Source organism: Toxorhynchites rutilus, chromosome 3, assembly GCF_029784135.1.
Source record: "Toxorhynchites rutilus septentrionalis strain SRP chromosome 3, ASM2978413v1, whole genome shotgun sequence".
NCBI classification, from domain to species: Eukaryota; Metazoa; Arthropoda; class Insecta; order Diptera; family Culicidae; genus Toxorhynchites; species Toxorhynchites rutilus.
The window spans coordinates 205,831,798-205,855,703 of NC_073746.1; the positions used below are offsets into that span (position 1 = coordinate 205,831,798).

General features: G+C 41.1%; 1 long non-coding RNA gene across 1 annotated transcript; it reads right to left on the reverse strand.

The window, feature by feature from the left end:
- Positions 1-10,850: 10,850 nt before the first annotated feature.
- LOC129780317 (uncharacterized) lies at positions 10,851-11,857 on the reverse strand. The gene is made up of 4 exons (XR_008743884.1): positions 11,826-11,857; positions 11,730-11,766; positions 11,329-11,643; positions 10,851-11,272 (listed from the first exon to the last, which is right to left on the reverse strand). It is a non-coding gene; the product is annotated as an uncharacterized LOC129780317 (long non-coding RNA).
- Between the last annotated feature and the right edge of the window lie 12,049 nt (positions 11,858-23,906).

Genomic DNA, 23,906 nt, shown 5'->3' on the forward strand with positions numbered 1-23,906 from the left:
GAAATCCACTCAGTTATAATTGAACAGCGATTGGAGCATGTTGTCGCTGTTGTGGTGAAGCTCTTCGTTTATCATGAAAGCGCGGATGAACGGTGCCACCATGAGCCTGTTTGTGCACCTTAGACCAGAAGGGAATCCATCAGGAGGAGAGTGATGCCACAAACGGTTCCCCGGGAAGAGTTCGGAGCAGCCGCCACACACACACACATACACGCGCGGAACTCTTCGTTTGGATGCCATTCAGCATTGAGAACATTCCGGAAAGATTCAATCGTTGCTGAAAAATAATCTGCCAGTTCCTCTGGGAACTGAAAAATACATTCATGCAAAAGAGTTCATTTTAATGTTTTCTATCCATGTAACACTGCGACCAAATATTTTTCAATTAAGTGCTATTAACAGGTGGTTATCGAGTTAGCATTAACCACTGATGGGCTTCGAGTATCGAGGAAAATCTGGAACGAACTAATCGTTACTGAAAAATACCCTGCCAATTCCCCTGGGAATTGAGAAATACATTGATGCGAAAGAGTTTATTCTAATGTTTTCTATCCATATAACACTGCAACCAAATACATTTTGTTTTGTGATTTTTCAATCGATCGCAATTAACATGGAAATTCTGAAAATTATTCTTCCCTATCAGTAGAAAATTTTCGTATCCAATATTGTATGCGCGCGCAACGGAAAATGTTTCGCATCGCGAAAATTATATAATTTTCAATCGATTATTGCTCAGTCACCGAATGTTTCAAACTCAGAGAGTTCATTCCCCTCTTGTTTGTCTTTCAAATTGCTATCGTAAACCACACCTTCTCTCGATTCAATCACGCACAAAAAGCATACTTAAGCGATATTCTGGTGGTGAAACGCATTCATTTTTCGTGAGGACATCGACAAGACAACATCGTTATTGAACGAGCTGAACGTGCTGGACGAGCTGGACGGCGAGGGATCAACAGATTCATTACCTGACATGAAACGCATTCAGTTAGTTTGGAACTGTGAGGGAGCGCAGAAAAACCGATCCATCAGAAGAAGAGAAGACGACCGAGAGAGTATCAGCACCGAAAAACGGTTCCGTTTGAGACATCAGAGCAACCGACACACACACATATATACGTGCGGAACTTCTTTCGTTTAAATGCCATCCAGCATCGAGGAGATTCCGGAAGAATATTATCGTTGCTGAAAAATATTCTGCCCGTTCCCCTGGGAATTGATAAATTCATGCGAAAGAGTTTATTTTAATGTTTTCTAACCATATAACACTGCGACGAAATACATTTGTTTTTGTGATTTTTCAATCAAGTGCAATTATCCGAGTTTATTTTAACGTTTTCTATTCATATAATACTGCGACCAAATACAATTGGTTTAAAATACAATACAATTGGTTTTGTGATGTTTCAATCAAGTGCAATTAACAGGTGGTCATCGAGTTAGCATTAACCACTGGTGATGGACTTCGAGAAGAATCCGGAAAGATATCGCTGCTGCAAAATAATCTGCCAGTTCCCCTTGGCATTGAAAATAACATGCAAGCGAAAGAGTTTATTTTAATATTTTCTAACCATATAACACTGCGACCAAATACATTTCGTTCTGTGATTTTTCAATCAAGGGCAATTAGCAGGAAAGCTTTTGAAGATTATTCTTCCTCATCAGTAGGATATTTTCGTATCCAATATTGGATTCATAAAACCTTGTACCTCTAACGTAACGCTCTCGTTTTCGAAGTCCCCCGAATATTCATTTATTCTTCATTCAGAATGGATTCAGATTCAACTTCAAACAAATGATCACTGAATCAACGATAGTCCTACGTCACCATTGCGGTTATACCATAGATATAACCCACTTCCTGTTTTTTACTACTGATTTTTATTCATTTTCGACGAATAATCAATAGGGTGCCGTGTTATCAAACATTAGAATAATAGTAAGTTGCAAAAACAACATCACGATCATACGGTATTGGTTTGGTTATTCCAGACGACATTGGAATATATTCCATCTTCCATAGAAAGGTTAATGACCTTCAAAGGATAAACTTATCTCGGGGACATTAAATTGACGTTCATGACTTCCAGTCGGACGTTTATCCGCTCTGATAATAATTGTGTGGTCCTCACAAAGCGTATTCGTTCTGAATCATATTTCGGACACTTTGTTCTAATATCTTGAAATGCTTGATGAACTGATAATATAACTATAAAATTAATATCACAATTGCTTCTTTAGAGTAATCCCTTGGTTTCACTATCATATCACATGAGAACTACATTTGAATTATAACATAATCGGCAGAAATCTTACAACACAACTCATTATCGTTTAAAATATACCAAATAATACCAAATAATAAATATACCTGTAATACCTGTGCATAAAGTTGAGATCTGTTTACTGCATCATATGCCTTATGCGTCCGGAATGTGATTCAGAACGGTATTCCAATGCCGTCAGTTCGATGAAATTCTTCGCATACCGTTTGATGATTAGGTAGGATGTTGATTATCATTAGCTGTGATACCGATTGTTCCAACAGTATGCATTCGACAATATGGAGACTGAATACCTGAAATTACTGCGGTCAAAGTAGTATGTACACTTAACACATTGCGGACCGCTCACGAGTTTTCTCGTGTTTCGCGTTCTAACAAGGCCTACCGATGGCTCGCCTTCGTCTCATCCACGCTGAAGGAAACGATCTCATTCGTGGAATCTGAACAAATGAAGCGCACAAGTTTGTCCCAAAACGTGCGGTCCCTAATGGCTTTTTTTTCCTAAATATATATTTTTATCAAGGCTCATATGGCGTTAGCCTCACGGGGCCGGGAGTTCAATACATTGACAATTTTTCTTATTATCTATGTTAGTAATATGTAACGGATTACTCGCGGTTGGCTCGAGGTTAGTATTACAAGTGTTTTCGTAATTGGGATGTTGCTGTCTCCAATGCTCTGTCCTTGTGCCCGACACGGGATACTTCCTATTGGGATGCAGCTGACCATTAATCAGCAACGCCCCCCTAGTCTGTACCTCATCTAGCGTGGTGCGTCTTTCTCGACTCGAGGAATCCAGGATAGAATGGTCACTAGCCGGCGCAATCATCAGTTCGTGTAGAGTTGTCATGAGCGGTACAACCTTTGGCTCTTGTTGAATGATCAGTGGACTGCACAACCTATGGCCCGTGTATCTGTAAAGAGTGTGTGTATGTATTGCCGCGACTAAGTAAAAGTTTATCGATCGGATAAGAGGGATATGAAACGGGGACACAACGAATGAAACATCATTAAACGTTGACATCGGCGTTTCTGAGGAACAGGTATAGATGAAGCAGAAGATCAGGATCACGGCTACCTAAGATATCCCGGACGGGGATCTCCGATTGTCTGTCTTGTGCTCTCAGTGCTCTAGAGAGCTGAGAGCGAGCAGTAGTCCCTAATGGTTAAGAGATGCAACAAGTTTGAAGGGATATGAAGAAAAACATTGGTCGTTAAATAAATCTACTGCCACATATATCGGAAGTCCACGATATATGATATGTTATTCATTACATTTATTCGTAACGAAGAACGTACCCACACAGAATTGAATCAATCAAATATGAGATCCGTTTTATCTACAAAATAAGAAATGGTCTTCAAATTTGAAAAGTGTTTCATGAAATCACTAATTGAAGTATTATTATAAAAACTATTTGGAAAGAAATGTAAATGTGAACGATTTTGGGCGGGATGAGATTCACCCATATCTGCTTGTAATAAAATTAATCAATTGCATCGATTAAGGTAATATTATATATACACGTAGCGTAACCGGCACGACACGTTTCATGCAAGACAAATATTATTGCGTGTGTTTCAAATGTGTATGCGTATATATAGCGGAACGGCTCCGGGCATACACAACACGTTTCAGACAAATGCATGAAGGAATTCGCACGGCACGAACTACACGGGCGAGTAGCATCATACATGCAAATCAAACGTAGAAGTTCGTGGTATGGGTGCGTTCTTCGCTCTTCGGTTCGGCATCAGTTCAACCACCAGTAGCTACAATTGGCTATAGTGTCGACATCTGGTGACTATATTCATTTAGGGAGGCAGATTAATCTCTATCGAATTAGCAGGCCCGAAGGCAGTTTTAAACTGTTGGAATTTGAATGAAAATTTTCACTTCATGTTATTTGATTATTCAAAACATATAGTACCGAGCTTTACTCGACCTTTTTTTATATATTGGAATATGATATTTTAACTAAAGCACATCATTATAATATGGAATTTTTTTCAGACGCAATTTTTGTATAAAAATTTTCCCCACCTGCAACTAAATGTGGTTTTCCTGTAAATAAAATACATATTCGATATAGAAAAATTATTTCTTAATTCATAATATTAATTATGAAGTGTTCATTCCACCTGAGAATCCATAATAGTAGTTGTTGCTTCCCAAAATCGTGATACGAAGCTCAATGTCGAATTTATTTACTCTCCCGTTCTCAAAACAAATTTCTCCGCTCCGTCTGCGCTGCTGGTCCGCGGGATTCCACCTATTTGATCTGATGCATGCTACAAGTCAATGCCTCTTGCTTATAGGGGTGTACCATTTTACGACATAATTGGTCTTGTTGAGCAATGTTGGCCTTATCCAACGGCTTGCGGATCGATGCGGCCTGTGTAGCACGACATGTTCGACAATATTGGGACAACTATGTCATTTATTAATCGCACACTACTGTGTAGTGGTAGAGGTGGAAACAAAATTATAAAAACGCGCAGGTATCATATCCATTATTGTTTACATTTAATTTTCTTTATTCCTTAACCTAATATATTTATTTATTTACCATAATAATCAACAGGCTGGATCAATGCCCTAATGATATTTAAATTTGTTAAAATAATCTTAAAATTACGCTTAATAGCCTCCCTACACAAGTGAAAATCAAAGCCCTCTGCAATTCTGTTAAATAGTCTAAGCAGACCAGATATACTACCGTACGTCGCACAATTTGTACGCCGGACCGGTATGCGCAGGAAATTTTGGTTCCGCCGACTTCTTGGAGGCACTTGCAGGTGGAATGAGCTGAGCAATGAGGGACACTCAGTTCTGGGCGCCAGGACATCAGATACAAACAAAGCACGGACGACATTGCGGCGAACAGCTAAGGTGTCTAAATTCATTAGACGGCATCTACTTTCATAGCTGGATAGCCGGAACGGATCCCTCCACGGCAAACGTCGAAGAGAAAAGCGCAGAAGCTATACATGCGCTGTATAGCTTCAATTCTGTCGATACCATTTATGTAGTATGGACTCCAAACTTGACAACCGTACTCAAGAGTTGAACGCACCAGCGAGCATTATAAAGACTTCAAGCAATAGATGTTGTTGAAATCTCTACCGATTCTGATCAAAAAGCCCAAGCTTCTAGAAGCTTTGCCAACAATATACGACATGTGCTGCTGGAACGATAGTTTGCTGTCTAGAAACACACCTAGATCTTTGACACAGTTAGTTCTCTCGATAGAAGTACCCAAGAGTTTATAGTCGAACAAGATCGGTTCCTTTTTTCTTAATGATTGTATAAGTATTTATGGCACATTTACTTGGGTTCACCTTTATGCGATTAGCACTACACCATTCGGCAAAGCTGTCCGACTGTTGTTGAAGTAGCAGGCATCGGTAGTCGAATTGATTAGGAAGTGAATTTTCACATCGTCGGCGAATGACAAGCGCAGAAGATTCAGCTTAAAATTGACGTCGTTGAAGAACAGGAGGAAAACCAACGGCCTCAGGTGGCTGCCTTGAGGAATCCTAGATGGAACATCGAATTCGCGTGAGGAATGGTCACCAATTTTTACTGCTAGCTGACGACCGATGAGATATGACCGCAGCCAACTGGTTATGCTACCGCCAAACCCCAAATTCTCCATTTTAGAAATCCCAATTTCGTGATTGATGCTGTCAAACGCTGCTGTTAGATCAAAATATATCGCATCTGTTTGTTTGGCGCTGTTAAAACCTTCCGTTATATAGGCCGTGAAAGACAACAGATTAGTTACAGTAGATCTCATTGGCTCATCAATCTCGATATGGGAGCAAGACTGGCCGAGAAAAGGTACATTTTCAGTAGCAGATTCAATTTGTTCCGGTGTTATCATCTCCTCCGAGAACACGCTTCCAAATTTATCAGCAAAAAGGTCACATATTGTTTGTGTGTCAGAACTCCAGCGCCCGTTGTACTCCATCGCAGTAGGTAGACCGAACTCATTCCTTTGTTCGTTTACGAACTTCCAAAATGACTTAGGCCATCTACACACTAGGCAACCTAAGTTGGAAAACAACTTCACGAATCTGTCAAAAAAGTTGAGAACATGTGTAATCAAATGGGAGCATACACACTAGGCAACTGGCAACTTTGGTCGGACCAACTTTTTCGATTCAACTCAGCATGTCGAGTCGCGCGCGATTTGTGTCGGCAACCTTTTCGTTCAATTGCTGTTGACGTTTTTTCTGATTTCTGCGTTCATTGAATTTCAATATCTGTCAGTGGTGATGCAAAACAGTGTTTACAATATTGGCGCATCTGTTTCTATGAACGAACGAGATGTAAGTATTTTGCTACTTTGGTTTAGTTTATATATAATATATATTCGTTTGACGTTAGGAAATGCCATCAATATGCAAGTTCTCTGATATACCGTCCGGGAAGAGTGCTGAATTGGTCAAGGATGCGTATAATACTGGAGATTGAGCAAGAAGCACAGAATCCGCTGGATGTGTTTTTTCCAAGTTAACAGCAATTGTTGCTGTCTGTTGTTATCAGCGTTGTTGATAATAATTGATAATAATAATTCAACAAATACCAACAGATAGCCTAAGATTGGATAATTCTGGTCATATTTCCCGGGAAACCGTTATCATCCCTGATTCTCGATTGTACCATGTGCGAAGGTGCGGTCTGCGAATATGTGACCCCTGGGAGAATTTTTCATATTTAGCGTTAGTGTATACATAAATCATTCTTTAGAAGAATTGTTGAAAATTTTTCTGTTTTCTTTATATAATTCTTTTCGGCTGTATTCTTATTTCAATGATTTTTTTATGTTTGTAAATAGCGTTTGCTGGTTTGTGGTATTACTCCAACGAAAAATAAATATATACATCCATTTTTTAGAAATATTTCGAATTTAGAAAAAAAGCAGAACCCAAAAGAAATTCTGAAATCTATTGTACACACGAAGGAATATTAACACAACGGTACATTTTTTAAATAAAAATGGTATTATTGTTTGATATATGAGATGAAACACCTTCGAAAAAAGTACATCCAGGAATGCCAGATAAGCAGATTTTTTTTCTGCTATAGTGTAAATTGTATTTCAAATGTGCCCTTTTGATTCTATTGTAGTTTTAAGAAGCCGCGTATGCATTCAATTTGATTCGATGATTTGTGAAATTAAGTTTTTATTTATTTTTTCTTTGCCTGGTGTCAAGAAAAATCCCAAGTAAAGTAGTTTTTTTCAAACCAATTTTTCATAATTTGCTCTCCGTGTGATTTTTTCGGCAGTTAAATAAATGGCATCTCTGCCAGCGATTAGGCAGTTTATGATGACGGATAAAAACTTAACGAATTCATCGCGTTCGAGTTGTCTCAATGTGCAGAGCTGAGTTGGCGATGCGATTGACATCGCCAACATAGATCGGGTTGCTGTTGCCTAATGTGTAGACGGCCTTAGGATTTGAGTTCAGTTTCCGCTGTATGTTGTTAATGTAATTTCGATAACACGACTGGCTCATACGTTTATATGTTAGTTTAGTTGCACATAATAGTTTTTTAGTGATACGGTTCGGTGCTTGGCAAATCGACGTAATGCAGCTCTCTTGGCAGTTTTCATCTGACGTAATTTCCTAGTCTGCCATGGAGTATGAGAATGCTCTGAAGTAATTCGCTTCGGTGTATGCCTGTCAATAGCATAGTTTACAATATTTGAGAACGTTTGAACTGCAGTATTTACATCGTCACAGTTTAAAACATCTTCCCAATCAATAGTAGACAGGACGTTAGAAATGGCGTTATAGTCAGCGTTTTTGAAGTCGTAGTATACTGCAGTTGCAGTTTTGCGGAATTGATTTGAAGCACAGATTTCCAAAACAAGGTGTAGAGGAGGATGATGAGGAACAGTTTTAACTAATGGAGCAGCTGCAGCAGAAATAACAGGAGCTGAGTCAGCATTGCTAACGAAACAGAGATCTAGAATTCTTCCATTGTTGTTCTCGACGTGGTTGATCTGTTGGAGCAGGCTGGTACTATATGAATCTAACAGAGAGACTCCTTGAAAGCGTGGAATTATTGGCGTCCGGATACAGAAATCCAAACCTCGAGGGTTTCCATTTAACTCCTGGTAAATTAAAATCACCGATTATCACCATTTCATCCATCGGTTTTAGTCTGGAGCGCACTGTTGCGATCGAATCCGTATGAGCGGTCATCAAAGCTACATCACGGACGCGGTCTGGTGATATATAAACTGCACACAGGAAAAGTGAGTGAACAAGCACCTTAATTTCAACCCACACTTGTTGATGCTTAGCCAAAAGTCATTTGGAACGATGCGGGGTTTTGGATCTCGGCGGATGACAAGCAGTACTCCACTTCCAGAAGTTTTCGAACCGTTTAACTGACAGCGATCGCAGCGAAAAACATCGTAACTCTTATCAAATACCTGAGTGGATGTGGTACGATCGTTTAACCAAGTTTCGGTGAGAGTAATAATGTCGTAACATTGATCAGAACTGGCCAGCAAATAATCCCTAATGGTACTATTCATGCCACCAACGTTTTGGTAGTACACGTCTAGAGTTGAAAGATGGCGATTTCTGCTATGTGGGTGAGTGCCAACAGCCACCGAATCACGATTGACTCCTTCTGATGCGCATCCGGACTTATCAGTGTTGCAAATGGAACTGAAATTATAAGAGCCTACAGGGACCGATCGACTGATGTCGAACACATACTTGCCTATAGGTGCAGGCTGAAAGACCCCTTCCGTGGATACGGAGCAGGTAAAGGAAGACGAGGGCTCCACTGTTACGGGGTCACAAGAGGCTTCCGAAATGTTTTGTGTTGTGCGTCCCGGTTTACTCGGAGATGAGATCAGTTGACTCACGCAGGACACAACTAGGTTAGGCTGACTTACGGAAATCGTTTGTTGAACATCATGGTAAATGTCGGAGATAGAGCTGAAATTTGAAGGATCCTCAGGGACAGATCGACTGACCAAACACGCATACTTGCCTGGAGGTGCAGGCTGGAAGACCCCTTCCGAACCTCCGTACACAGGACCGGGACGACTGCGACGACAGGAAGTGAAATCGAAGAATGTGGTGAAGGATTGCTCGACTGTTACGGGGTCAGAAGGAGCTTCCAAAGTGCTTTCCAGCGTGCGTCCCGGCTGACTTGCAGAGGATACTATTGACTCTTAATGTTCGAAGTCGATTCCGTTGCATTAATGTTTGACGAAGAATTGTTCTCGGGAGATGCTGCTGGCAGTAAACTGACTATTTTCGGAACGTTTTTTGACCGATGATCATCAAATTCCCTAAATCAGATACTCTCGGGCCACGTGTCACTGAAGAGGGCTTTATCTTTGTATTGTACTGCAATTCCGATCTTGAAGGAGATGAACTGCAACGAGCTCAAATCTTTCCCTTACAGAACCAACTTCACCACCTTAGGTGACGTTGGTCTGATTCAGGCACTCACAGGCGAGCGAAGAAATTTGTTTTTCAGATGTAGTGGGATGAAAGGCCGAAAAGTGGATCCAGAACAAATCGTCGTCGACGCGCTGATCGAGTTGAACAGTTTTGATGATACAAGCTGCTCTAGTGCCTACATTGCCTGCAACGTTGGGAAAGCCTAAAGCATTTCCATCATTGGCCCTGCGGCGTTTCAATGAACCGAGGGGAGTATTCATGCGGTTTCTGCTGGGCCACAAGTTCGGAGTAGCGAAAGGAGTTGGTGTGTTGGGCTTGTCTTCTAACTTTGACGCTAAAGCGGACACGGCACTATGCAGTTTATCGATTTCCGTTTGCATCGTTTGGAATGGGACTGGGACTGCTGCAGATCGGTGATCGAAATTAGTCATCACTGAACGAAAGTGAGCATTTGAGAACAGTCCGGCACAGCCTTCACACATCCGAAATACATTTTTCTTGTAGAGCGATAACTGCTCTTGGAGAGGTCCATCTACGTTGGCACAAACTGCATGAAATTCTGCTCCACAATATCCCTGGCAAATTATTTTTTCCTTACTGGAGATCTTTTTTGAGCATCGTTGGCAAGCCATAAATATGACCGGTACTATACGTATAGCTCTTAAACGCCTTACGTTAGGCAACGCTGGATAGCAATACGGATGATGCAGTTCACCGTGAAAAGAAGTATGCGGTATGCAAAAAGCGATGATGCAAACAAACCCACATTCCGTTTTGCCTGCCAAGATCGGGTCGATGAAATGTCAACAATCGACCTCAAATGCTGCCACCTTGCAATCTTTCTTCTTTGTTTTTAAGAGGCTTTAAACTTTGCAGATCATTCGCCTCTACCTTGCAATCGAGTTATCGACCTTTCATATGCATTCATCGAACAACTTGACGCCACTTTTTCGCCAACATGTGCAAGGCGTCGACCTGCTTGCAGCGCTGCTTCCAGCACTGCTTGCTGCTTGTTTGTATTGGTTTGTTATTGAAAATGAAAAGGAAATACATTGCCTTAGAGGCGAATGAACTGCAAAGTTTAAAGCCTCTTAAAAACGAAGAAAGAAGAAGAATACATTGATCGATTTTAATCATTTTATTGAAAAAAAATAATAAAAATCTATGTATAATAAAAATAAGATATATAATGGAATCGGTGCATCCGGGTTGTCTGGATTGACGATTCAAATCCGACTGAGTACATTGATGAATACCTCCTTGCCCTTGATGACACAGATATGTGGCTGAGGAGGATTCTTCAATGTGCGTGAAGCACGGGATCTCCGATGGGGAAAATTGCTCGAAATACTATCGATGGCCAGGTCCTGCTGCTGTTAATGTTGATGCTGTTCCCCGGAATAGCACCCTGGACTTAAAGGATACTGCTGCGGGAAAGCTGATGCTGTTGGCTGGCGTGACAGAAGTGGAAATAAGCAATGTGGTGATGAGGGAAATCATCTTTCTCACTCGCCGATTGATTGAGTCGGATGTATTCATAGCTGAAACAAAATAAAATGATTAGTAAGTGAAAAGCAGAAATGAATTCCCTACTCACCAGTTGTATGATCCGGATAAAAATGCGAACATTAAAATATCATGCGATTACGTTCGCTTACCTCGCCTATTTTCATTCTACTATACAACGGAATCAGTGCATTCGGGTTCCTCCGGGTGGTAATTCAGCTGAGCAAGTTGATAAATACCTCCTTGTCGTTGAGTTTTCGTGTCTGAAGAGGATTTTTGAATGTGCGCGAAGCACGGAACCTCTAATGGGGAAAGTTCTTCGCAATACCATACCATGGTCAAATTCTGCTGCTTCTGCTGGTTGATGCTGTCCCCCGGCATTGCCAACAGGGGTTGGAGGTTACTGCTGCAGGAAAACGGATGTTGTTGGCTGCTGTGATAGAAGTGGAAATCCGCACTGTGGTGATGGGAGAAATCATCTTTCTCACTTACCGATTGATGGAAGCAAACGAGTCGAATGTATTCATAGCTGATAAGACAAGATAAAATAATTAATAATTAAAAAGCCGAAATATATTTCATACTCACCAGTTGTATGATCAATTTGTTTTTGTTTGAGATGACAGTTTAGCGGAGTGGAAAAAAGAACCACCAGTGATGCCATTTGGTTTGTTTAATTATTCAGTATTTTCGACTAACGAACTATCCGCGTTGGCGATATTGGGGAATAGGCATGACAGTAGGGATTTGCAGAAGGAATCAATACACTTTTAAAATGAAAATTATGAATGAACATGATTTTTCCTTAATCAAATTAGTACTCTATGTAAGTGAAAATCACCATTGCCTGCAAGTGGTCAAAAAAACGTCATAAAAAAATATGTTTTGAGATAATTTTATATTATAATGACAAGTTTTTTTGAGAATATCTGAACGTCTATAGAAAATAATTCAAATTAGGGTCATGACAACGTACTTTAAGTAGAAAAAATTATGCCAAGTAAAAAATTTCATACAAATTTTAGCAAATATAAACTGATTCGGGCCGACTAATATGATAGAGAATAGTTTGCCTCATACAAACTAATGCCGTATCCAGATGTCGATACCTAATTGTCGTTATCGTGAATAGGTAGCAGCGTTACGGTCGTTGTTAGGTCGATGTTTTTTTCGTCGATTGGATTGTGGGAACCCGAATCAGTTTATATTTGCTAAAATTTGTATGAAATTTTTTTCTTGGCATAATTTTTTCTACTTAATGTACGTTGTCATGACCCTAATTTGAATTATTTTCTATAGACGTTCAGATATTCTCAAAAAAAACTTGTTCTTGGTTCGACAACTCGCAAGCAGATCGGACAAGTTATTAATCGATCCAACAAAGGTGTTTTTTTCACATCGAATAATAGTGTGCTTTTTCATCGGTTGCGCTTGCGAGTGTAGCGAAATTTAAAGTGGTGCGCGCTGAGGATCCAAATCAGACACATTCATCACACACGCCACACAGCCGCGGCAAGTAGAAATTTATTTTTCTTTTGTTTCCCTATCATTCCTTCTTCCTTCTGTGCACGATATACACCATTGTTCAACTTTGTGTTAACCAAATCGGCAAACGTTGGCATTAGGGGTGATCATTATTTCTTATATACCGTTGAATTTTTATTGGAACTTTTTTTCATTTTAGCATTTTATTTGACATAAAATAAATCATAACCTTATAAAAAAATATTTTTTTTTTCACTCATTTATTTATTTTGAATCATTATATTCTGTTCATATCGAACAGTTGACCGATTTTTTTTATATGGCTGAGGGCGGGAAGGATCCCCCATCGACGCCATTGAATATTTCCGATACCGATCCTCCTCCTGAAGAGCAGGAAGATGAAGCAGAATTTGAGGAAGAAACTTCTGTATATGAAGTTGGAAGTTCCGAAGATGAGGACATTGACGAAAAACAGGATTTTCGTCCAAAAGAATACCATGAAGGCTCCAAAGGCCCATTCATTGTATACTTTAGACGAAAATCTAAACCTCTCAATGTCATTCGTATCTCGAAGGAACTTACTCAGAAGTTTTCTGCAGTTACCGAGATTACACGGATGGGGCCAGACAAACTACGAGTTGTCGTCTCAAGCAGGACCCAAGCGAACGAAATCACGCGCTGCGACCTCTTTGCGATTGAGTATCGCGTATACGTGCCCTGTTGCAACGTCGAAATAGACGGCGTAATAACCGAAAAGGGTTTGACTCGAAAAGAGATTATCGATGGTGTCGGTCGCTTCAAGAACTCTTCACTAAAAACTGTGAAGATTCTTGCATGCGATCGACTGAAATCTGTGTCACAAAATGACAAAAATGACAAAAGGGTTCTCAATCGGACAAACTCTTTTCGTGTGACTTTTGAGGGTTCCGCCCTTCCAAACTACGTTGCAATAGGTGCACTTCGTTTACCTGTTCGGTTGTTTGTACCCCGGGTAATGAAATGCAACAAATGTATGCAACTCGGTCACACGGCCGCCTATTGTTGCAATAAAAAACGTTGCGCAGATTGTGGAGAGAGCCATGATGAGAATCCTTGCGCGAAAGAGCACAAGTGTCTTCATTGCGGCGGGACTCCTCATGATCTTATCCAATGCCCGGTGTACAAACAACGAGGGGAGAAAATCAAGCGTTCCTTAAAGGAACGTTCCAAGCGGACTTATGCAGAAATGCTTAAGAATTCCGTACCAACGAATCAGGAAAATCCCCACTCCATTCTGCAGAACGACGAGCCTGTTGCTGACGCTCCCAATGCAGGAAGTTCCGATACATCGCAGGGTGCCGTCAGGAAAAGAAAAATTACTTCTTTTCCATCACTCCCCAGAAAGACGACCGAAACTTCCCAAGTTGGTATGAAAACTCGAATTGAACGTGCTGAGAATAGACCGAAGCAAGTACCTCCTGGTTTAAGCGGTTCTTCTACGCACCAGGGGTCCTCAGCACTTCCCGGAGCAGCACCCACCCCGTCTGTTCCATTTTCGCAGTCGAGGCAACAGCCACAATCTGGTTTGCTTGCGCTTTCTGACCTGGTGGACAACATTTTAAATGCTTTAAATATAAATGACCCTCTTAAAAGCATAGTATTATGTTTGCTTCCGATTGTGAGAACATTTTTGAAAGAAAAATGTGGTTTTTTAGCAGCGTTCATTTCCCTCGATGCCTAATTCAGTGCAAGAGGTCAAGGATTTGACCACTGTAATACAGTGGAATTGCAGAAGCATCATCCCTAAACTAGATCAATTTAAATTTTTAGTTCATAGTTCAAACTGTGATGTATTTTCCCTCTGTGAAACATGGCTTTCTTCAGCCGACGAGCTGAATTTCCACGATTTCAACATTATTCGCCTCGATCGAAATGACTCGTTTGGTGGCGTACTATTGGGGATCAAAAAATGTCACTCCTTCTATAGAGTCACTCTCCCATCGATGACAGGCATTGAAGTTGTCGCTTGCCAGACACAAATCAATGGCAAAGACTTCTGCATTGCCACGATATATATTCCTCCAAGAACCATGGTCGGCCGCCATCAGTTTTTTTATATCATCGAGGCATTGCCGGAGCCGCGGCTAATCTTAGGTGACCTCAACTCCCATGGAACAGCATGGGGGTCACACTACGATGACAGCCGTGCCACGTTGATTTATGATCTGTGCGACAACTTCAACATGACAGTTTTAAATACAGGGGAAGCAACTAGGATAGCCAACCCTCCTGCACGGGCAAGTATGCTAGACATATCACTTTGCTCTTCTTCGTTATCCCTGGATTGCACGTGGAAGGTAATCCAAGATCCCCACGGTAGTGATCACCTGCCAATAATTTTATCGATCGCCAATGAATCAGGTTCTCGTGAGTCAGTCGATATTGCGTATGACTTCACGAAAAATATTGACTGGAGAAAATTTGCAGAAACAATATCTGAAGCACTTGTTTCAATGCATGAACTTCCTCCACTCGAAGAGTATAACTTTATATCGAGTTTGATTTACGAAAGCGCACTACAAGCTCAAAAGAAACGTGTTCCTGCTACCACTTTCCGACGTCGTCCTCCATCACTTTGGTGGGACAAAGAGTGTTCAAAGGTCTACCTTGAAAAATCATCCGCTTTCAAAAAATTCAGGAAAACTGGATTAGTGGAATGGTTTCGAAAGTACCAAGCTCTAGAAGCCAAACTAAAAGGTCTGATTAAAGCAAAAAAGCGTGGATATTGGCGGAAATTCGTCAATGGTTTGTCAAGGGAGACAGCTATGAGCACTCTTTGGAATACGGCTAGGAGAATGCGTGGCTGGAACCATACAAATGAAAGTGAGGAATACTCTGACCGTTGGATTTTCAAATTTGCAAGAAAGGTTTGTCCCTATTCCGTTCCTGCACAAAACGTCGTACGCGACATTCCGCTCCAATGCGATTATGAGAATTTTTCGATGGTAGAATTCTCAATTGCCCTCCTCTCATGTAACAATTCAGCTCCTGGGTCGGACAAGATTAAATTCAACTTGTTGAAGAATCTTCCCGACTTGGCAAAACAGCGTTTGCTGAACTTGTTCAACAAGTTTCTGGAGCTGAATATTGTCCCGCATGACTGGAGACAAGTGAGAGTGATAGCCATACGAAAACCCAACAAGCCGGCTTGCAATCACAACTTGTACAGGCCGATTGCAATGTTATCCTGTATTCGTAAATTGTTAGAGAAAATGATTCTACTTCGTTTGGACAAGTGGGTTGAAGCGAACAATTTGCTGTCAAATACGCAGTTTGGCTTCCGCCGAGGTAAAGGGACGAACGATTGTCTCGCGCTGCTATCTTCTGAAATCCAAATCGCATTTGCTCGTAAAGAACAAATGGCTTCCGATTTTCTCGATATCAAAGGGGCATTTGATTCAGTTTCCATGGAAATTCTCTCAGAGAAACTTCATAATCGTGGACTTTCGCCAATTCTGAATAATTTCCTGTACAATTTACTCTCAGAAAAGCACATGTTTTTCAATCATGGCAGCTTGAATTCTTCTCGATACAGTTTTATGGGCCTACCACAAGGCTCCTGCCTAAGCCCCCTCTTGTATAGTTTTTACGTCAATGATATGGATGATTGTCTAACTAGAAACTGCACGCTGAGACAACTTGCAGACGATGGAGTTATTTCCATCACCGGTACTAATCCCGCCGTTCTGCAAAAATCCTTGCAAGATACCCTGAACAACCTGTTCACGTGGGCTCTCAAGCTGGGTATCGAATTCTCTACGGAGAAAACCGAAATGGTCGTTTTTTCTAGGAAGCACGAACCCGCCCAATTCCAGCTTCACCTATCCGGCAAAACGATCAAGCACTCGATGTTTTTCAAATACCTTGGAGTATATTTTGACTCTAAATGTACCTGGGGAATACACATTGCGTATTTGAAACAGAAATGCCAGCAAAGAATCAATTTTCTCCAAACAATAACCGGAACATGGTGGGGCGCCCATCCAGGAGACCTCATTCAGTTGTACAAAACAACGATATTATCAGTGTTAGAATATGGCAGTTTTTGCTTCCGATCAGCTGCCAGGATTCATATTCTCAAGCTGGAGAGAATACAATATCGTTGCTTGCGTATAGCAATGGGGTGTTTGCATTCGACACATACGATGAGTCTCGAAGTCTTGGCAGGAGTACCCCCGCTTACTCTTCGATTCACAGAATTATCCTACATATTTCTCATCCGTTGCAAGATCATGAATCCATTGGTGAATGATAACTTCGAAAATCTACTCCAACTGACTCCTCAGTCAAGTTTTATGTCTTTGTACCATGATTTCCTTACCCATGAAGTGCACCCTTCACCGGGCATCTCCAACCAAGTTTGCTTCCCATACTTTTGCAATTCCCCTGTCAATTTTGATCTGTCCATGCGACAAAAAATCCATGGAATCCCAGATCATCTACGCTCAGATTCTATTCCGCCGATATTTTCGGCAGAATATGGGAAAGTTAGATCTGATAAAATGTTCTTTACTGACGGTTCATTCATAAACGGGTCCACTGGCTTCGGCATCTTCAATGAAAATTCCAGTGCCTCTTTCAAACTCAAAGATCCTTGTTCCGTGTATGTCGCTGAACTGGGTGCGATATACTACGCACTAGGGATCATTGAAACACTGCCCATCGACCATTATTTTATTTTTTCAGACAGTCTCAGCTCAATAGAGGCAATTCGTTCAATGAAAGTTGATAAACGCTCATCTTATTTCCTAACAAGAATAAGACATCTATTGAGTGTTTTGGTCGAAAAATTATTCAAGATTACCTTAGCATGGGTTCCCTCTCATTGCTCGATTCCGGGGAATGAGAAAGCGGACTCGCTAGCTAAGGTGGGCGCTTCAGAAGGCACACTTTTTGAAAGGCAAATTGCCTATAATGAATTTTTTCACATTCCTCGTCAGGACACACTCGTTAGTTGGCAGCGCATGTGGAGTGGAGATGAGTTCGGTCGCTGGTTACACACGATTATTCCTAAGGTTTCGACGAAAGCTTGGTTTAAGGGATTGAATGTAGGTCAGCTATGAATACATCCGACTCAATCAATCGGCGAGTGAGAAAGATGATTTCCCTCATCACCACATTGCTTATTTCCACTTCTGTCACGCCAGCCAACAGCATCAGCTTTCCCGCAGCAGTATCCTTTAAGTCCAGGGTGCTATTCCGGGGAACAGCATCAACAGTAACAGCAGCAGGACCTGGCCATCGATAGTATTTCGAGCAATTTTCCCCATCGGAGATCCCGTGCTTCACGCACATTGAAGAATCCTCCTCAGCCACATATCTGTGTCATCAAGGGCAAGGAGGTATTCATCAATGTACTCAGTCGGATTTGAATCGTCAATCCAGACAACCCGGATGCACCGATTCCATTATATACCTTATTTTTATTATAAATGGATTTTTATTATTTTGTTTCAATAAAATGATTAAAATCGATCAATGTATTTCCTTTTCATTTTCAATAACAAACCAATACAAACAAGCAGCAAGCAGTGCTGGAAGCAGCGCTGCAAGCAGGTCGACGCCTTGCACATGTTGGCGAAAAAGTGGCGTCAAGTTGTTCGATGAATGCATATGAAAGGTCGATAACTCGATTGCAAGGTGGCAGCATTTGAGGTCGATTGTTGACATTTCATCGACCCGATCTTGGCAGGCAAAACGGAATGTGGGAAGGAACACCGGTTCCCAATGTATGATGCCATGAGCAACAGACACAAATCAAAGGAAATCACCACGGTAACTGACACTTGGACTGAATTTTTATGATTTTTTTATGGTCCGACGCTATAGGAGCACGGACAAGTAACAACGGATATTTAAATACGCGTAATTACAGAGAAAACAAATAAAAAATAAAACATAAATGTAGAAACGATAATCGAGATGCGAAAAAAGCATCTTGTAGCATGTATCATGTTGAATAGGTCGAATTCCGCCTTTAGCCTTCTCGACGCATGCTACAAAGTCGGAAAATGAGTAGAACGCTTTCTCATGCTCCGCTTGTAGCACACGAATTCAGATATGCCGGCCCCTCGATTATGCAAAGCTTCAGAACAGCTTCTTTCGGGTAACTTTACGCAAGAGACGTTTGTAGGGTTCCACTGAGTGTTTAGCCGTCGATCGAACTGGGATGACAAAAAATCATTCCATTCTATCTACGCGGCACTCAGCATTTTCTTCTTTTGACGTAGGACAACGTCTTTCATTTCTATACCGGGGTGTAAAATCAAAGTTTCGAAAACGAAAGCGTTACGCCGGAGACCGAGATTTTGAGCGTCAATAGCTCCTGAACAACTGAACGAAATGGTATGATAAACACTTCATTCGAAAGATAAAATGTCTACGCGTTCTATACTTGTTACTTTTTTATCCAAAAACTTGTTTCAATAGTCTTAAAATTGCTTTCAAAACAGGCTATTGAAATCACCAATCGGTATATAAGCGAGCGCCGCTCGGAAATCCACTCAGTTCTAATTGAACAGCGATTGGAGCATGTTGTCGCTGTTGTGGTGAAGCTCTTCGTTTATCATGAAAGCGCGGATGAACGGTGTCACCAAGAGCCTATTTGTGCAGCTTAGGCCAGAAGGGAATCCATCAGGAGGAGAGTGATGCCACAAACGGTTCCCCGGGAAGATCTCGAAGCAGCCGCTACACACACACACACATACACGCGCGGAATTCTTTCCGTTTGGATGCCATTCAGCATCGAGAAAGATCCGGAAAATTATCTGCCAGTTCCTCTGGGAATTTAAAAATACATTCATGTGAAAGAATTTATTTTTAATGTTTTCTATTCGTGCAACACTGTGACCAAATATGTTTCAATCAAGTGCTATTAACAGATGGTTATCGAGTTAGCATTAACCACTGGTGGGCTTCCAGTATCGAGGAAAATGTGGAAATATCTAATCGTTACTGAAAATAATCTGCCAGTTCCTCTGGGAATTTAAAAATACATTCATGTGAAAGAGTTTATTTGAATGTTTTCTATCCATGTAACACTGTGACCAAATATGTTTCAAGCAAGTGCTATTAATAGATGGTTATCGAATTAGCATTAACCACTGGTGGGCTTCCAGTATCGAGGAAAATGTGGAAATATCTAATCGTTACTGAAAATAATCTGCCAGTTCCTCTGGGAATTTAAAAATACATTCATGTGAAAGAGTTTATTTGAATGTTTTCTATCCATGTAACACTGTGACCAAATATGTTTCAAGCAAGTGCTATTAATAGATGGTTATCGAATTAGCATTAACCACTGGTGGGCTTCCAGTATCGAGGAAAATGTGGAAATATCTAATCGTTACTGAAAATAATCTGCCAGTTCCTCTGGGAATTTAAAAATACATTCATGTGAAAGAGTTTATTTGAATGTTTTCTATCCATGTAACACTGTGACCAAATATGTTTCAAGCAAGTGCTGTTAATAGATGGTTATCGAATTAGCATTAACCACTGGTGGGCTTCCAGTATCGAGGAAAATGTGGAAATATCTAATCGTTACTGAAAATAATCTGCCAGTTCCTCTGAGAATTTAAAAATACATTCATTTGAAAGAGTTTATTTGAATGTTTTCTATCCATGTAACACTGTGACCAAATATGTTTCAATCAAGTGCTATTAACAGATGGTTATCGAATTAGCATTAACCACTGGTGGGCTTCCAGTATCGAGGAAAATGTGGAAATATCTAATCGTTACTGAAAATAATCTGCCAGTTCCTCTGGGAATTTAAAAATACATTCATGTGAAAGAGTTTATTTGAATGTTTTCTATCCATGTAACACTGTGACCAAATATTTTTCAATCAAGTACTATTAACAGGTGGTTATCGAGTTAGTATTAACCACTGGTGGGCTTCCAGTATCGAGGAAAATGTGGAAATATCTAATCGTTGCTGGAAAATAATCTGCCAGTTCCCCTTGGAATTGAAAATTACATTCAAGCGAAAGAGTTTATTTTAATGTTTTCTATCCATAAAATATCCATATAATACAATTGGGTTTGTGATTTGTAATCAAGTACAGTTAGCAGGTTAGCTTCTGAAGATTATTCTTCAGAACAAGGTTTTTCGTATCCTATATTGGATGCATAAAACCTTGTGCCTCCAACGTAACGCTCTCGTTTTCGAAGTCCCCCAAATATTCATTTATTCATTCATTCAGAATGGATTTAGATTCAACTTCAAACAAATGATCTCTAAATCAACGATAGTCCTACGTCACCCTTGCGGTTATACCATAGATATAACCCACTTCCTGTTTTTTTGGAACATGTCTTTTGTGAACACATTGAGCTGTATTCTCACCCAAAGGGGGAGTAAAGAGCTGTTCCTGTTTCATGTTTGAGACTCTGTCGATGAGCAGGTGCTTTGTCCCTAAATTTGAGTTGGACGGAAGGTCCGGCAAGATCAGACACTTGGGATTAAAGGTGGATGGCCTTAATGATTTCGGCAATTGTACAATTTTGTGGCAATAACATAACTTCGGCAAAATTGATCTCGCGCCTGGCTGATCTGAGAATTTAAAAATTCCAAGCGGTCACTTTATCCTGGATGGTGGAAGAGGCCGGACCGACGGACATCACCAAGAGCCTGGGTGTGTTAGCGTAGATAGTGAGAATTAGTGGCTCTAGGAGTAAAGACAGGAAGTGCTTTATCGTGCTCGAAAAGCCTAGAAAAACAGTTGCGATATCCCGACACCCCGTATGCAGCTAGAGCCGTTCCGGACCCCACAGTGCAGCGATAAAGTGCCAGCAAAATTCCAAGCTGAAGAGCGCGAAGCGCTGGCAGGGAGCAATGACAACGACCAGCCTAAGCGGAAGGAAGTTTCGCTGGTTCAAACAGCATCAACATTAACGACCAGCTTAAGCGGAAAGAAGTTCCGCTGGAGCATCAGCAACGTCGACGACAGTGAAAGAAGCTCCGCTAATCCGAGTAGCCTAGAAAATATTAGGCTGTCAAAAAAGTCCTGCGGTATTTCCGCGAGGTGTCGTTGTAAGCGCGTAAGTCTAGTTGTATTCATTCTATCGAGTCATACTATAGCTTGTTGGAAAGGTATTGCGCGCTATAATATAGTCAGTGTTTTGTTTGGTTAAGTCGTTCGTGAGTTATAGTGTCACAAATATGGAGTAAAATAAAGAGAAAATCCGACATATTTTACAGTACTACTATGACAAAGGCAAAAATGGATCTCAAGCTGCCAATAAAATTTGTGCAGTTTCTGGACCCGATACAGTTTCCATTTCCCCCGCACAACGATGGTTTCAACGTTTTCGTTCTGATGTAGAGGTCGTCGAAGATGCGCCACGCTCCGGAAGGCCTGTCGTCAAAAATTGCGACAAAATCGCTGAACTAGCCGAGAAAGACCGGCATAGTAGCAGCCGTAGCATCGGCCAAGAGCTGAAGATAAATCATCAAACCGTTATTAACCATTTGAAGAAGCTTGGATTCACAAAGAAGCTCGATGTATGGGTGCCACACACGTTGACGCAAAAAAACATCTTTGACCGTATCGACGTATGTGAATCGCTGCTGAATCGCAACAAAATCGACCCGTTTCTGAAGCGGATGGTGACTGGCGATGAAAAGTGGGTCACTTACGACAACGTGAAGCGCAAACGGTCGTGGTCGAAGCTCGCTGAAGCGGCTCAAACGGTGGCCAAGCCCTCATTAACGGCCAGGAAGGTTCTGCTGTGTGTTTGGTGGGATTGTCAAGGAATAATCTATTATGAGCTGCTTCCCTATGGCCAAACGCTCAATTCGGACCTGTACTGCCAACAACTGGACCGCTTGAAGGTAGCATTCATGAAGAAGAGGCCATCTTTGATAAACAGAGGCCGCATTGTCTTCCATCAGGACAACACCAGGCCACACACTTCTTTGGTGACGCTCCAGAAGCTCCGGGAGCTCGGATGGGAGGTTCTTTTGTATCCGCCGTATAGTCCGGACCTTGCACCAAATGACTACCACCTGTTTTTGTCCATGGCGAACGAGCTAGGTAGTCAGAAGTTAGCCACAAAAGAGGCCTGTGAAAATTGGCTATCCGAGTTTTTTGCCAATAAGGAAGCGAGCTTCTATAACAGGGGTATTATGAAGTTGGCATCTCGTTGGGAACAAGTCATCAAACAAAACGGCGCATATTTGACTTAAAACAGATTTTTTTTTTATTAATCCGATTATTTTTACAGGCTCAGTTACATAAGTTTAATGGAGCCAAACTCTTAATTATATTTCAACTAGCATATATCAACATGTTGTTTCCTTAATTCTATGGTTAATGAAATAGGAAACCGATTACTCGCGGTCGACTCGAGTTTAGAAGGGTGACACATTTTCATTAGGAAAAGGATGGGATATAAGGAGATGTGTGTTTACACTCGCACTCACATTCACATTCACATTCATATTCTCATTCACACTGACACTTCACACTCTTAAAACTATCCTTACATTTAATATGTGTTTACAATTTAACTTATTCTAATGTTAGTAGGAAGGGAACCGATAGCTCGCGAAGGACGAAAAGGAGGGGAAATTAAAACAGATGATTGTAACTAATTTTATGAACAAATGAAAATTCAAAAAAAATACCGCAGGACTTTTTTGACAGCCTAATACATTGGATATCGTACTCAAAAAAGGTCCTGAGTAACAAAACCGATAACTATTCCATGCGCATGACGATATTGGTGCCGGTACGGTCGTGAAAACATAAGAGTAGCGATCGTAGCCGAGCGAGTTGATTGACCGGGATCATTATAGAGTCTTGAAACTGGTTTTGAGAGGAGATCCCCATTGGTCTTTTTTTGGAGATTTTTGTTGGTTCTGGTTTCTCGAACGTGAAGGGAAAACGTACATTGTTTGAGATTTTACCTGTCATGATAACATAGGGAAAAGTGGGATATACTTTATCGATCTGAGGTCGATTGTTGCGAGCAACAATTACCACAGGGACGATCAAACCTGGAACTTCTTCGTGTTTGGGGGTACAAAGATAAAACCTGCCCTTTGGCAGAGTCTCAAGCTGGGCACAGAAACCGTGGTGAACGGTCTCCTTTGGAAGTGGCGCTTAAGCCGTTCACTAAACACTCCCCCATTCCTTC